Here is a 17,672-nt window from a genome sequence, read left to right as displayed (position 1 = left end):
AGCTAGAATAGATGGGAAAAAAAGATATACCGGGAAGGTCACGAAAGATCTCGATTGTCCTAAATAAAGAGCTCCATTATCCCAACATAAAGAATTTATTCCCTAAGTCCATCTCCCCTAATATTTGTAGAGAACTTGACATTTTAGAACATAGTTTCACACACATGACATCAATTGATCCTGATATCTACCCACTAAAAGTGGGCAGGACAGATGGCTTCAGCTTTATTTTGGGGATAAAGGAACAGTGTTTCAAAGGGTTAAATTACTTGCCCAAATTCCTAAGGCTGATTAGTGACTTGGGACCAGAATCCAGGACTTGGGACTCTCAGTCTAGTGCCTTCTCTGCTACACTGCCTTTCCCAAGCCAAATGACAAATGGGCCTTCAGTTGGACAGTTTCTCTAGCAAAACACCCTCATTTGTGGGTGAGCAGTGCCTTGAAGGGACCTCTGTAGCCTGCTGCATGTTGCTGTCCTCTGAGAACCAGGCCTTGTTCAGACCACCTAGGCTGAATCCTGGATCCTCCATTTGCTAGTCGCAAGGCTTAGGGAAAGTTAAAAACACTGTTGCTGAGTCATACCTTTTCTCTCTGTAAAACCAGAATGAATGTAATCCTTTCCCGATAAGATGCAAGAATCAAGTAAAAAATGCAAGTAAGTCATCTTAACACAGACCTTGGGATTTAGTTGGTGCCCATAAAAATGAGTTGCTATGATGATGGTAATAGCAGTGATGCTGATTGTTATCATAAAACCCAACGGGGGCCAGTAGCCTGACACAGCCCATGAATCAGGCAAACTCTTCTTTTGGAAACACACTTCTCCCCTTCGGGTTGCCTTTTATATTTACTTATTTGTTTGTTTGTTCGTTTATTCAAGCTTTTATGTAATTCAAGTTTTATGGAAAAGGAAAACATAGCTAGATGTAATTTGTTAAGGAATTCGTTTTTGGGTTCAGTGTCAGTCTTGTAGATTCCTATTATGTTACTGAACAAATACATAAATAAATAGTGCCATACATCTATTTCAATGTTGATAGTGAGTAATCAATTAAGGATTTTAATTCATCCAATGTTTCAGGTCCAAAATATTAAAAAAAAAATTAAAATGAAAAAGTGCAAGATCAGATCAACATAATTTATTATAAAGAATTATATATGTGAATAAAGGCATATATTTATAGAGAATGTCACTATTTAACAGAATAAATGATTCCTAAAACACTTGAAACTTATTCCTTGAGCACATCTCACTCCTAATTCAATGGTCACCTCACTAATGTTGACTCTTCATCCATCTCAGTGATGTCATGACAAAGAATGGACTTCCACAGTGTCAAGTGGGCTCAGACATGGCTAAAAATTTGCTTGCTTTGTCAAAACAATTAAGTGAATCCTGAGAGTCAAAATTCTCACTTCTAAAGTTCCAGGGACATTGCATTTATTCTGTGAGCATGGCATGCTTTGCTTTTAAATTTAGAGGCTTAATAATTTAGCCTAAAGCAGCTACAGAAACAGAAATCTGTGAGTTAATATTTGGAAAGTGCTTAGTAGTATGGCTGGCAAATAGTAAATGCTATGTAAGTGTTTGTTAAATAAATAAATCTCTTTGGAAACAATGACTGCCTTTTCAACAAACTGCTACTCGACTCTTCAAAACGCTACAATTTATTTGCCCTGAGAACAATTTGCCAAAGAAAAATGAGGACAGTCTCCATCCCGCACATTGTTGAACAAGTTAGCAATTTTTCATGACCTCCTGCATTTCCAAGTCCAATGTGTCATATCACTGACAAGATGCAACTTTATAAAGTCCTAGGAAATCCTGCAAATTTGGATTCTAGCAGCACTTATATTCCAAAATGTTAATGTGTGAAGGCTTCGGTCAGTTAACCATTTCCAAGAACGGTCACAACACATTTTAGCTATTTCACACACTGAAATAAATTAAATACACATATTTTACTGTGTAGAGGACAGTGTATTTACTTCTCCAGCATTCGCTCTCGGCCATCCCCATTGTGTAGCAGCAATGTGACTCTGACCCACACCAAGCTCCAGAATGTATCCCAATGGGGCTAAGCCAATTAAGAGAATCCCATACTTCTTGCCAAAGTGATTGAATTAGGAGAAATTAAGAGAGAGGATGAAGACTTTTGTTCACATGATTGTGGGAAGTCTTGTGCTTTGCATCCCTGATATAAACATAGATGCACATACTCTGAGTTCTTGCTGGTGGCCATCTTATGACCATAAGGAAGTCAGCCCAGGGATGAGCCCGATACACAGGGAGGGTAAAGCAAAGAGAGTTGCTGAAAAACAGATTCAAGATCACGGTTTAACTATGCCCAAAGGCTGCTCCACCTCTGGAATTTTAAATTAGTGAATCATAAATCTAATTTGTGGATTAGTTTAAACTGAATGCATTTTAGTATTCAGATTCTGACAACAGAAATGTAGAACTGGCTAAATTGAGCTGATAAAGGAAAGTGATGAAGGCTTTGATTCACGACTGGGAAATAGATAAACCTTTTTATTTAGATTCTTCTAAAAGTGAATAAATCATAAACAATCAAAGGGATAAGGCATGCAGAGAAACATCATCAATGTCTCTGGTGATTTCCACCATGACATCATTCAATGATTCTGCCTTGCCAGATTGATGATAGATAAAATGGTAGCTACATATCAAATCCCTCCTTTTCCATCAGTAAATCTTCTAAACACTTCTGTTTTCCTGCTGAAAGGATATGCAAATTCCTTCCTATCAGAAGGGTAGGTCCCATTGATTTATGCGTGCCACTTCATTATTTTAAAAATTTCACTCCAATACTACTTTGGTAATATTCCCACAGGTATTCTGAACTGACTAAGAGCTCTGTTTTCTGCCCCTGCCTCAAGGCAATTGTTTCACTGAGGAGGAGAGTAGGCTAAAATTCAAAAGGATGAGTAACATGTATAAAACCACCAAGATAGTGGCAGAATAATGATAAAAGTTCAAAATTCTGCTTTATTTACCCAATGCCCTCCTGAGTACACCATGGAAACAGATTAGAAAAACATTCTGTCAGTCAACGATTGCCATGTAACAAATCACTCAAAGATTCAATTTCTTAAAATAATTACTTTTTCTCAAGTATCTCTGGGTTGGCTGGGATGCCTCTGCTTCAGGCTGCAGATCTGTAGGGCTGCTCCACTGATCATAGGCTCACTAGAGAATGTTCTTCTCGTGGAGACGGCAGGGGTGCAAAAAACATCACCCAAGAGCATAGGGATATTTAAAGCCCTTTCTCATGTTGCATGTGGCAACTTCCCACTGGCCAAGACAAATCATAAGATCGAGTCCAAAGTCAAGGAGAAGGAATTGTAACATTACTGGGAAAGGGGGAAAATGGGAACAATAACTGAATCTACTACAAATGTAAACAGACTGAGGAATATTAAAAGTTAAGAAAATGTACTTCCTAAAGTAAAGTCAACAAAACCCAAAAAAGGTTTGTTATGAAGAGAAAAGCATCAGGGCACAGCAGCTGAAGGTAATGAGTACAAAGCGAACACCTCATCTGAATCAAGTTCATTTGTTTAGCTTGAGATGAGGATTAATGCTATAAATTTCTCATTAAATATTAAACAACAGCTTGCTCATCCGGGCATATTATCTTAGATATCTGTAATGCCAATGAAACTCCAACCAGGCCCTAATTTGAAAGGTGTAGATTTGAACACAAACTTGTTGTCTATAAATAGAAAGCTTTACCAAACACACATAAGCAAAACATCCTTTTCTCCAATCTGTAAAGAAATACTATAAGTAAACCCTCAGATTTTATCAGGACCACTGAATTTACCCTGGGCAAAATATAAAATCGTACTTATGTTGCCCACATTTCTAAAATGCCACCCATCTCTAATACTCTGACTAGTATCAGTGTTCAGGATGCAAAGGGTTTGTGACAGGATTGATTATTCAAAGAACAAATTCCTATCCCCCAAAACTTTGGTAAGGAAAACAGAATGGCATTAAAGAAAGCAGGAATGACAGGGATATGCTGAGGTCATATGAAATATAAAAGCCACATCAGTCAATGTGGAAACTACAAGGCCACCAGACAGCTCAGTAGCAGAGTTGTCCTCCTGGGGCTAATCAGCACCTAGCAGGGGATTCTGGAAGTGGTACCTGTTGTCCTGTGATCAATGGAAACTCCACTAGAAGTCTATGTAAAAAGACACAATGATCATTTATTAGTCTTCCCATCATGGACAAGTACAAGTTACATAGTAAAACAGAATCTAGATTCAAGTCTGGATGCTACTATAGGAACAAGTCTTAGCTCCCACTACTTTACTAGCTGTGAGGATTCTTGCAAAGTACTTTGATTAACCTACGTTAGCCTTAGTCTCCTTACCTACAAGATGGAGAAATTAATAATACCTATCCCTTAGTGTTGCTGAGACAGCTAAACGGAGTTACATAATGCATGTCGAGCAACTAGCATAATGCTGAGCAAGTGGCAAAGGTTCTTACAGGAAGGAGACTTTAACCATTGCTGGGAGTGACCCAGGGATGTTATCCAGTTCAAGTCTTCATGTTTACACTAATGGAACTAAAGTTGATCAGAGACAGAAAGTGGTGCTTTAAACTGGTTTATTAATAACTGGACTGGAATGAGATTGCAATTTTCAACTGGTTTCTTTTTTTCTTTTTATGCTAAGCCAATGATTGTCAGCTTAGGGTTCCAGGTTAGTGAATGAGGAAAAGTGCAAGCTGATAAGTTAGTTGCTATTTTTAGAGATCTGGAACTTGGGAATTTGCTCATAAGCTATGGAAGAAAAATTTAAAAATCGACTTTCTTTGCTTTACCTGGAATTCTATAAACTCAGAATAGTAACATGGATGCTCTCATGCTGCCCAGAAACTGAAAATATTCTTTAAAAGATTCCAAAAATTATTGTGATGTAACAACCTACCTCACCATAGGATTTTCTGGGACATGATTGATGGACCTGACCCTGACCCAAGTCCGGAAGACACCCCCATCTAAGTAGAACCTATGCACTCAGACTAAAATCAGAGAGGCAGCTAAAATAAAGTTACCCATAACAAGGAATTGTGTTTTCTGCTGTATTCTTACTTAACTTCATTATGTAGCGGCATTATAACGGAAGTAATGATTTATGCATTTTCATAATATTATGATAAACTTGGATGATTGGTCTAAATCTGGATTCATGTTTAAATGGAAAACCAGTAATAACACAGTTGGAGCTAATAAATTACTATTTAAAGAATGTAGTTTAGTAAAACATCTTTCAAAATACAAGTCTTTTTTGGCATTAAGAAGAAAAAAATCCTGAAATTACTGTACTATATCAAGCTACTTCTTGCTACAAATTTACATTTTAGGGCTATAATTTTAAGATTTCCAAAGTGAACAGATCTCCAGGAAGAATACCTAAATTCATCTTTTCAAAAATATCGAAATCCATTTTTTATTCCAGTGTTACAAAACATGAATCTCTTCTAGGAAGCCATTTGGGCTTACCTGATCTTGCTTTCCCATAGAATTCCTAAAGAAGCACTGGGGAAGAGACACTGTGCCATTAAAAAGATGAGTAATCTGTTAAATATGAACCTTCTAGGAATAGTGTTTGCAAAATAACCTCAAAAACCAAAAAATGAATCAAGTTGCCTACCTTATATACGCTAAAAATTATGTGTCTCAGGGAAAAATGGAAGGAGTTACTACAACATACATGGCCAACTCTCTCTCTTGCTTCTTTAGAAGAAAAACTGCATATCTGTTTGGCGGCAAGCAGACACCATTTTTGTAGGTTTTTGTATTTTTATCATTTCAAATGTTTTACATTTTCAGCATTTTCGGGCCCGTCTATCTCAATTTCTGATAGTTTAAGCCAGACTTCTTTCTAAATCTCAAGACTTTTATCCAAAGTACCAAATTCCAATACCCCACAACAAGTGTCCATGAAATAATCCAAAGTATTTCCTTTACAATGAGTTATTGCTGGGCTGCCTGGGTGGCTCAGTCGGTTAAGCATCTGACTTCAGCTCAGGTCATGATCTCATGGTGGGTGAGTTCGAGCTCCACATCAGACCCTGTGCTGACAGCTCAGAGCCTGGAGCCTGCTTCAGATTCCCTGTCTCCATCTCTCTCTGCCTTTCTCCTGCTTGTCTCTGTCTCTGCCTCTGTCTCTCTCTCTCTCAAAACTAAATAAACATTTAAAAAATGTTTAAATGAATTATTCCATGGTATGTAAATGATGCAAAGGCAGAGAATTTACATTTAATGGGCACTTACGGTATTCTATGCATCATCCTCTGCACATTAGATAAAATATCTCAGTATCTGTCATCCAGGGTATTACTGTACCCGCTTTGAAGAAGAGAGCTAAAGCTTGGAGAGATTGAATAGTCCAAGGGTAAGAGCTAATAGATGGCAGTGCAGAAACAACCCACCACAGGAGAAGAGACTCAAATTTGATGGCACTATCCTCACTAAATTGGATGGAGGGTTGTATTCAGCACACATACACAATGTATGAAAGCTATTAGGTTACAAGTGACAGAAACCCAACTTGAACTAGTTTAAACAAAATAGGAGAATTTATTTATCCCCATAAACAAAGCCTAAGAAGAAAGAATTGGAACTGGCTTTTAGGGAGACTGGAATCAAAGATTTGAACAAAGTCAAGACTCCTTTTCTTCTTTTCGGCGTAAAAATCATCTGACTTCTCCAGATGATGAAGGGCATGGTCCCCACTCTAATATTACAGTCTTGGGATATGAGAACCCCATCTACCAGCTGCTGGTGCAGAATTCTTTAGGGGAGGGTTTCTCAACAGCAATATTACTGACACTTTAGTTTGGATAATTTAATTCTTTGTTGTGATGATCTATGCTCAGCATTGTGGTATATTTAGAATCACCACCGACCTCTACTCCATGGATGCCAGTGGCATTCCCAAATCATGACAGTCACAAATGTCTCCATACACTGTTAAACGCCCTGGATGAGGTGGCAAAATCTCCTCCCACTGAGAACCACTGCTTTAGGGAGAATTACGACTAGCCTGGTCTCATTCAAGCATCCACCCATGCACAATCCTGGTGGCCGGAAAATGTGCCATTTGAAAACATGGCAACTCCAATTCAGAGCACATGACCAGAATTCGAAGGAGAGGAAAAGTCCTTAAGAAGACGAGGGCACGGTACAGACATTGTCACCAGGAGTCAGTGATACAGCTGTGCCCCAATTTGTGTCAATCCCATGCAGATTATAGCAGGAAAGCAAAACATATGAGCTTCTTTACCTGACTCAAATGAAGCCTGATGGATCTTTTGTAGTCAAATGCCACATCCTCCATAGCATTCAGTGTGATTTTCTATATTCCAGTAGTTCTAAGGGAGTAGTTATATATGTTCTCCCTCTCTTTTTGTCCCCAACTTCCATATTCCAAACACATTTTTAAAATGTACAGCAAATACACTTACTTAGGGCACGAGAAATTAATAGTTGACATTTACTGAGAAACTACGAAATGCCAGGCGCTGACCTCAGCATGTTTAATTCACCTCATTTAATACTCACAATGGCCATATAATATAGACACTGTTTCTGTCTCTATTTTATAGAAGAAGGAAAAAGTCTTAGAAAGGTTAAGTGACGGGTCCAAGGCCAGCTAGCTGGGATTTCAAAACATGTACCTTCAATATTAAAAAGTTGATGTTCTTATTCACAAACACATCCTACAAATGGTTTTGCAGGACTCAAAACTGAAGAGCCAGGAAAGAAAGGTAGAAAGTAAAGTGGTTCTTCTTTTCCCTTTTCTCCAGTTGCTGTCTCCCCAGCAGCTACAACTCGCTCCTCACCCTCTATCATATCCTTCTCTTAGGAGCACAGAAAAAGCCACAGAATCATTTTTCCACAAGTAAATTGCTAATAAGTACAGACAATCAATTAACTCAAAATCTAGACACTACAAAGGGTAGGTGAGGGTTAATCAGCATTCATTCCTATTCAATTACGGCACATTTCAGATGATGTTTACGAAGCAGGAGGGCAAAGGGGTGGACTAGATAATTGCTCTGAAATATAATATCTAGAGTATCAGCATTATGACAGGCAGAATTCTTTTACAGAAATGAGAAACAATAGTTGCAGATCCTAAGTGTTTCAAAGTGTTACAAGGAAATCTAAACAAAGCAGAGAACAGGAGAGCTTGTCAACATCAATGAGCCCATGGGCAGAATGTTTTGAACCTCAGTATAGTTACAAAAGGGGATTTCCCTACTTTGGACAGGAAGCCCTCAAGCAGAAATGGGAGTAGAGAGAGACCAGCTGGTGACTCGAGCTCTGCCCCAACTGGATTCATTTTTGGCATTCATCTCTTTGGTTTCGGTGGCATCAAGTCTAAAATTGTGGATGATGTTGCCCACTGGACCACTTCTCCCTGTATATTTTACAATCTAGGGATGAGACTGTGATATTGGTGCCAAAGGACATCTCTTAATCCAACTTGGTCTAATCCAAAGAGACGCTGAGCATTTCTTTTGGCAACTCCAATTCAATCTGGTCAGGAAAAACTCTGCGTGCCACTCAGCACGCTGTCTGCATACAAGAGGTTTTAGTCCAGCAAAGCCCCACTCCCCAGATCATCATCCCCTGCTATGATGTTTTACCCCCATTTCTTATAAGATTTGGTATTGCATGACGCCCTTTTAATCCTCCATATTTAATTAGTTATATCATATCCTTCAAATTAGACATGGAAATCTTCTTGGGCCATATTGCACACATCATCACCTTGTCACTTTGTCATGGTTCCTGGTCCTTTCAGTCCCTATCCCCTCTTTCACTGGACCCCCAAACTTGTCTATGATGAAACTGGGATCCCCTTCTCTTAAACCACCTTCTCCAAGGTTATTTATTTTAAGTGTGTTTCACAGCTCTTGAAGCATCAAAGTTAATGCAAAGCATAAGACCTTCCAATGATACACCTCAGTGTGCCCCATAGTTTTATATCAACCTGTAGCCCAACACACTGGTTAATCTCTAAGGCTCCTCCCAGTTGCAACATGCTATAATATCACGGACACTACAGTAGTGACAGTAAACATGCAGCATAAGGCAGAAGAGGCCTCCTGCCATGGGCAGCAGTTAAAGGACTAGAACATGAGCCGAACTTCACAAACAGTCCTTCGTTAGGGGCAAAATGGTTTCAGCATTCCCATCTATAAATAACTACATGATACTTCTTAGTAGCAATCAAAAGAAAGCATGGAGCTCTGTGCCCCCAGCATATATGACAAAACTTACATGTCTCCTGTGACATCTACATGAGTTAGAGAATGGTGGAAAAATGCACGGGGTCCCAAGAAGCTTTCTGTATTCATATGGAATATGAAGGGAGTCCACCTGCATGTACTTTCCTTGTGAAGCATTCATCACCATGACTAACCTTTTACTGAACCTTGTCTTTTTACTTCAGGTTGTGGGGTTGGGTTGGGGTTGGGGTTCGGGGGTGGTGAGAGGTTTTTGAAAAACACATTAAGAACAAATACACCGAAATTAATGCACTTCCTAAAAGGTCATTCCCTTCTCCTAACAATGCAAACTCACGTAAAGCTATTCTATGGGATACACTCTTAAAGCCGGTTTATTAACTACATTCTTTTTAAAAGGCTCATGACTTTATAGTGTATCTTATATTTGAAAACAAAACAAGACAAAAAAACACATAAAAAGAGCCAACTTGATTACCCAGTTTAATGAGCCATCCAGGTTAGCAGGTTTCACCATGAAACACTCCAGGCTTTTTCCAAAAACAACAATGACCCACAAAGTCTTATGACCATGGGAAATGTTTATACGCTGTGCCAATATCTTAGGATGAAATTCTAAAAGAGAAATTTCAAAGATGTTTTCATCAGTGGTAACATCAAAGGCAACTAGCTTATGGTCTCTCGAGATAAATATTTTGAAGGTGTCAATACTCATTAAGAAGTATAGCTTGTATGTTTATTATTTTTTATTTGGTCAAGGCTTATACTATTTATTCATCCTTATCACACTTTGTTTCAGAAGTAATTTACAAGGGTGTATAGGAAGAAATTTAAATGCAAGAAATAGCAAAACTAAAAGTGGAGTGAAAGAAGAATTAAAAAGAAAAATACATAAGAGACATAAACAATAGAAATAAAGTTTAAAATGCACATCATGGTGTGAGCTTGTGACCCACAGTGTGGCTGGCAGCCAATGGGAAAAGGAAAAGCAGGTCAGCTACACAATTCACAGTGCTTGTAAGAAAGGAAGCAAATCAACTGCTCAGGAAGAATTGTGTAACTTACAAAGTTTCCTTTTTTCCCATCATCCCAAAGGCAGGGCCAGTCAAGCTTTTCCTCCAAAAACAGTTTTGAATCAATTCTACGTTACAGGTGACCAAGTGAATGAAGGCCCCAAATTCTGCTCCACGTTGAATTATTCCATGGAACATGGATAGAATACTCATAGTTTTAAAAATGTTGAGGCATGTATAACAAGAGTCTTGCCTGTATCAAAATAAAACTTGAAAATAAAATAAGAATGTCTAGTTTGAAATGGCATTAATTCCTGCCAGGGGAAAAAAAATATTTGTGAATGCTTCCCAAAGCTATTTAATTAGGTCACTGCTGTACAGGATTGGTATGTAATAAATAATCACAATTTAAAGAATATCATCACAAAATATCTTTTATCATAGAATAGCTGATACGTCTCCTCTTTAATAAATATATTGAACTAGTTGATGCTTTAGTGATTTAGTGGTTTAGATAAGATTTAGTTTCTTATCACATTTCTCTGAAGATATTTCTTTCTCATACTCATATACATTCAAAGAGGCTTATAAAAGGATCATTTTTGTATATTACTTATAATAATAGAAAATTGGATGCAGTATTCCAATGCCTTCAACAAGGTAATGGTTAGATAATGTGCTACACATTTTAGAATACAATACACGTATGTAAAAGAACAAGGTAGGTTAAATTGACTCATGAGAAAAGTCTAAAACATAGTTTTCTTTCTCTGTTTGCTATTAATTCTGGTCATTTGTGTTCATTCTTCCATTTGTTGATCGTGGAGGCTTTCTTTCATGATGTTAGACTTACCGAACAGTTTAGTGACTCTTGGTAGCATACGCATCCTTGCCTTTGAGATTCTCTGTTAGCCCACCTGAGAATACTGCACTGGTCATTGTTCACTGTGAAGAGAGAAGAATATTCTGCCAGGCAGCACAGGCTTGCAGTTTCTTACTAGCTTTGGGGTCCTCTCCTCCATGAGATGTCAGCAGCTACCTCAGGCACTGCCCTTTCTCCAGGCTCAAGTGACCTTACTGATCACTTCTGCCAGGGATAGGGACAAGACTATATTTCTACTGTCTACTGTTTGGCCCAATTTGGGGAAGGGAATAAAACTGAGCCTCCTGGCTTCTTCCCTGGCACCTCAAATAGTCATTCTGAGGGTTATTCCCTGGCCTCTTCTTCCTCCTCTACCTGCCTCTCCTGACTCTGAACCCCTCTTGAAACTGATCCTACACTCTGTTGATGTTGTATCCCAGGGGTTTCCCATTTCAATCCAATCTGAACTATTTCAGCTATTTCTTGTAATATATGTCCATCCAGAGGATTCCTTCTGGTCACCAGCATTTCTATGGGTTTGTTTTTAAATACTAGGCTTTGTGTCATTTCTAGGAATTTGAAGTGGGAATGGGAGACAGGTGTGTGTGCTCAGCTCCCTCTCATAATCCAGTCTCTGCAGGTGGATTGCAGAAACACTGTGTTCAGTCCTCTCCTGCATCTACCCACATAAAAATACCGTTGGGATTTCCACGAGGATTGGGTTGGCAGAATAGATTTAATTGAGGAGAATTTACATCCTTAACAATACTGATTTCCCCAATTACATGAACAGATATTTCTTTCTCTCCATATATTTTCTAGATAAAGAATGTGACTCTGTTCACATAGGTCTTAGACACTTACTATTTATTCCCATGTAGTTTACGCTTTTGTTACTATTGTGAATGGTATCTCCTTTTCCATTAAAATTTCTAACCAGTTCCTGTTGGTATATTAACAAAGCTATTGATTTTGATATATTCATTTTGTAACTGGCCACCTTGCTCAGTGCTTTTATTTTTTCTAATAGCTTTCAGTAGATTCTCCTAGGCTTACCAGGGAGATAATCATAAAGACAATGTGCAATATACATACCAGTATTTTCATTTCAATAGTTTGTAATGAAAAAAAGTATAAAATAATATGAATCCCTATCAACAGAGGAATAAGAAATAGATTAAATAAGTTATAAAGCACAGTGATGATAGAGGGAAAATAATATGAATCTCCATCAATAGAGACATTAGAAATAGATTAAATAAGTTATAATGCATAATGATGATAGCGTGCATGCAACCTTTGAAAATAAACATATCTAGAAAGAAATCTACAGATGAAAAGGGAAAAAGAAGAATATGAGCTAGCATAAATATTTTGATCCAAGCTCCTCATTCTTACAAAAACTCTTTGCATATATATTTTTGTGTATAGAAAGGGAGGGAGGGAGGAAGGGAGGAAGAAAGGAAGGGAGGGAGGGAGGGACAGAGGGAGGGAGGGAGGGAGAAAGAGAAAGAGAGAGAGAAAGAAAGAAAGAAATAAAGAAAGAAAGAAAGAAAGAAAGAAAGAAAGAAAGAAAGAAAGAAAGAAAAGGTTTTGACAGACAACCAAATGTTTAAAATAGCTGTCTCTAAATGGGTGTTTTGTTATGTTCCCCCCCTTTTCTAAAAGACCTGTAATGACAACATATTACTTTTGTACAAAAAGACATGTTCAAATACACATTACTAGTGGCTCATTATCATCTACAACCACCATTTTCTGAGGCCTGCTATACTCTCCAGCTGACTGACCACACTGTTCTAGCCTACTTGGAGGCAGGGTCTGTGGAGACATGAGTGAATAAGCTAGCCAAATGTGGCTCTCCCATTGGAGTGGAGAATATGAGAGAGAACAGTAATGGGTGATTCTCAGGGACTATACTAAAAGAAAAAGCTGGACAGAGTGTAGGTTGAGGAGTCAGTTTATGGAGCATCGTTGTAAAGTCATATCCAATATGGAATATGTCCAGCCAGGTTGATTAAGCCAAAGAAATTCCAAAACTTCAAACTGCTCAATCAAACAAGTACCAAGCATGTTTCACATAAATTGTTTATGCCCTGTCAACATAGCCTAGTGCAAACAAGTTTTAAAATTGAATTTTGATGGAAGAATATAACTAATTGTTAACTCTAGGATATTAGCATACATGAAGTTCTCTTCTTTTAGAAATGAGCCAAGATCATATGAGTAGACATATCCCCAAAATGTATCATTCATACACTGGATAGTAATCCTTATCTATGGCTAAAGTTCTATAACATAAATATGAAAAGATATCAAATGGTCAAATATTTGCCTTTAGCAGAGTCAGAGTGATCACAAAATAACAGAATCTCATGATTGGGAAGTGCTCTACTGCTTGTCGGGTGTGGTCTGAATGAGGTAAAGTTAGCATCTTTTTTATAAGACCCCCACACATAGTCATTTAGAAAAAGCCGAAATCTCTGCCATGGTAGAAAAAGTACTTTTTTGTTCATGTAAGGAATGTCAACAAGCATGCTGTAAGGAAAAGAAGACATTCATCGAATGCACTATCCTAAGGGCTTTATATATAACACCTCATTGCATCTTTACAATTGACCACTAAGGTATTTATCATTATCTCTGCCTATAGTAGGAAAAGAAAAGTTGGCAAAAGGATAGAGCCTGGAGATTAAAAAAAAATGTCCTTTTATGTGACTCTGCTTCTGCTGCATCCAACTGACATATAGGAGTCCCTCTATGCCTCCTAACCTGTGAGAAATAAAGACCTACTTGTATTTATTCCATCACAGTCTTTTGAACAAAGGACAGTTCAGTTGCCCCTCAAGATGTTTTACCATGGGCTGGGTATTTAATTCTTTTTCAGAAGGATTTGGTTGCAAATAACCTAGACCTGACTCAAATATTCTTAAATAATAAGAAAAAAGTATTCTCTTCCATAACAGGAAGTGCAGGGGTAGGGGAGGCTCTGGTTTGGGTTGACATAATGGAACAAATCTCATCCAAAACCAACGTCCTTTACTTCTCTCCCAGTTGCATCTCCGCTGAGGGCCTTTCCTTCACCCTCAGTCTTGTTTCCCTCATGGCCCCAGGATGGTTACAGCTGATCCAAGCATCACACTCAGATCTGACACAATATTTACCCATATTTCCTTCTAAGGAACAAGGAAACTCCCAGAGCTCTCAGCTCTTCTCCTTGAGCCTAGATGGGTCACATGCCCATCTCTCAACCAGTTACCAGCAAGAAACATACACTCTCCCTGATTGGTTGGATCTAATCAAGATCCAGTCTCCAGAGTAGGGGTTGTGACAGCATTCCCTGAAATATGAGGGAATGTGGAGGAGCCATGAGACTTGAGCTAAATCATGGTTGTTTCATAAACGATACAGACAAAAGCAAAAGGAAAAGTGGGTAAGCAACCAAAGGAGTTAAATAAACAACACTGAGAAAACTCCAGTCAGACCAGCTCACTAATGGTCCCAAGCATTTGACTCTCAGGCTTTTATCTTTGTATCTTGTTGTTATTAATTGCTTTGTGAGGAATGGTCATTTGCTACTTCTACAGAAATGTGAATTTTACCAAAACTTTTAGTTTTGGTTCAGTCTCACCTCTAGCCTATAAATCTCTCTCTTTTTAGCAGCAACTCTTATGTAAAGTTAACTTGGCATTTGACTAAAGACCTTGTATCAGATACAAACTCCACTGACTGCCTACCTGTCAGACTATGCTACCACCACCAGGAGCTGACCAGTCACTCCTCCTGGGAATGTTAACCCTCCCCCTGGGTGATTGCCATACACTTGGCCCAAGTATCAACATACTGGAGTTTCTGGATCTCCACCATTTCTGGACTTATGTGAAACCCCACACAGGAGGTGAGAAGACCTGGCAGTCCAAGAAGACACACGAAGGGCAACGTGATGCAATTCAGAAGTGTGGGGAAGTTAACTTGCCGTGAGATAAATTTTAACCAATGAGAAGCAAGAGACGGGAAGAAGCAGGGTTGATAAACTTCCCCTCCTTTATTCCTCTCACTGACTCTCCTGAGCCAGACTTTCTCCAAACTATCTGCCATTTAGGCCTATCATTTAGGCTCAGTAGATGCACTAGCCAAGCTTCCTAAAGTATCTCTTCCTAGCTAACTATAAAGCCAAAGCCAGCAAGGTAATGTAACACTTCACATTGTTTCATGTCTTTTTTTGCCCTTCTCTTTCCCTCACTCTCCCACCCTAGACTATAACTCCCTAACAAAGCACTTTAACCCTTGCCTCAGGCTCTGCCCTTCTAGAACTCAGGCTACGACAAATATCACAGAGAGGATGAGATACATGTTTTTCTGGACTACGAATCATTTGTTCCACCCAGTGTAGGGCATTATTGCTTCAGTTCTACTGGTGAAGCTTTCATAAACTATACAATAGAAATGGGTACATATTTTCAGGCCACTTAGGGGAAGATTTGACATAAATATTTACTTAAATATTTAAAATATAAATACTTACTTAAAAATGAAAACCTATTCCATAATATGAAAATCAATAAAGCATATAACAATACTTCACTGAATAAGCAACATCAAAATCGTCCTGCATGTGTATCACTAGCTGATTTGCTGACATTTAAACTAATCACAGGACACGTTACTTCATCACATCAGGATTCAGAAGTGCTCCGAGCCCCTAGAGTTACTTGTTAATATCTGCCATCAGAGCTCAATGACTAAATTTTGATACCAGATATGTAGAATTTTGGAAGCTACAGAAATCCACTAAAAAAGTAAACTTGCCATGGGTAATGACTAATAGTCAAATAATCACAAAAATAACCACAGAAAAAATGTGACAAGGGTACAAAAGTTCAATCAGATTAGGCAAAATAATTTTTAATTAGTTGGCTTTAGAAGAATGAATTTTGTTTCTTGCGTGACACTTGCCTGAGAATCTATTCATCTAGAACCAATCCCCTCACCTTCCTGGGTTCCTATTGCCCTATGACCTGTGTTGTTTACCATGAATTGTTGCCATGCTTTTGTTCATGCTTTCCCATCTGCCTGACATATTCTTCCCTTTTCAGTGGTCTTATGCCTTCTTCCAATTCAGTTCCCATGTTACTTCCTTTAAGGGTTTTTGCACCGCCAGGCAGAGGTTGGCACACTATATCCCATGGGCCAAATATGGGTGTTTTCATGGCCCATGAGCTAAGAAGGATTTCTACAGATAAGCATTTGCAATCAGTCTAATGACAGGGGACATTAACTTTGAATCCCAATTAATTAAGATGTGATCCAACTTCAACAAAACAAAACAAAATGATGAAAGAATTCCATTCTCCTCATTAAAAGATCTGCAATTCAAAAAAGTTATACCCAATTATTATTAATGCATTGTGAAATGTCCCAATAAAAATTTATGGACATTTCTTTTATCTCTTGTCACATAAATACCTGCACAAGATCTTGATTTTTGTCTCTTGGCCCACAAAGCCAAATATGTTTCCTATCTCATCCTTTCCAGGGAAACATCTATCAACCTCTGCGCTAGAATCATGGAGCCCAAAACAGCCAGAAAATTTCATATTTAGCATCTTGATTATAAAGATTAAAAAAAACAACAACAACAACAACGCAAAGAGAAGGGACAGGGCCACCCCCCCTCCCCCCCACTCCCGCTTCCCAGAAGTATTAGGACTGGCCCCCAAGCCTCTGGGCTGTGCTCTGCTCTTCCCCAAGTCACAGCTCAACAGACGTTTGTTAACTGACTAGAAAGGAGCAGGATTTCTCAGAGAACCTATAAATCAGACAGCATGCCCAATCTCCATTAAATATACCTTTCCCCTCCTGCCTTTTGCTCTTTGTTTAATTTAATGGAAATCTAATGCTTGGATGAAATTCAACCCCACTCTGTCTCCAGCAAGTGCTCAAGGATGTTATGTGAGAAGCAGCTGTGAAGACGGGGTGTGATCAGTTAAATGTGAGCAGAGTTGAAAGCCTGGAAAGAATTCTATAGCCTAGTAATGGTTTATTAAAAAGCCCTGGCAAGGCTTCACTGAATTGACAGTTGGCCCACACCTTTCTCTTCCTTCTGAAAGAGCTCAGCAAAACCAATCTGCCTCTGCCTGAGACCTGCCATTCCACACTGCAGAACTCTACCAGGGCACAGTGTTTACATTAGAACTCGATTCATCATATTTACAAAAGGTCAGACATGACTGAACAGCCTGCCTGGAGATTTTATTTAAATCTACTGTATTTCTTTAAAGGCTTAAAAAAAAAAAATTCAACCTGTGCTTCGAATGAAGGGGCCATTTGATTTGTGTGATTTGTGTTTGAAAGGTCATCAGCTATATTATAAAACTTGGTCAGCAGAGATGGGGATGAGAGGAGTTGAGAGCTGACTAATAATGGGGGAATGTTCCCTCTGTGCTCATGAAGGCTTATTCAAAGGTATATTGTTTGTACACACTTTCAGAATATC

The 17,672-nt window shown here is 38.6% G+C and overlaps 1 long non-coding RNA gene across 1 annotated transcript in view; it reads right to left on the bottom strand.

Moving 5' to 3' along the window:
• Positions 1 to 10,985: 10,985 nt before the first annotated feature.
• LOC113594163 (uncharacterized) overlaps positions 10,986 to 17,672 on the bottom strand; it is a 303,171-nt gene continuing 296,484 nt past the window's right edge. The window contains exon 9 of the long non-coding RNA XR_003414484.2: positions 10,986 to 11,259. This is a non-coding gene — a long non-coding RNA (uncharacterized LOC113594163). The remainder of the gene's footprint in view (positions 11,260 to 17,672) is intronic.

This window comes from Acinonyx jubatus, chromosome C2 (assembly GCF_027475565.1).
Source record: "Acinonyx jubatus isolate Ajub_Pintada_27869175 chromosome C2, VMU_Ajub_asm_v1.0, whole genome shotgun sequence".
NCBI classification, from domain to species: Eukaryota; Metazoa; Chordata; class Mammalia; order Carnivora; family Felidae; genus Acinonyx; species Acinonyx jubatus.
This window is presented reverse-complemented; position numbering and strand designations above follow the sequence as displayed.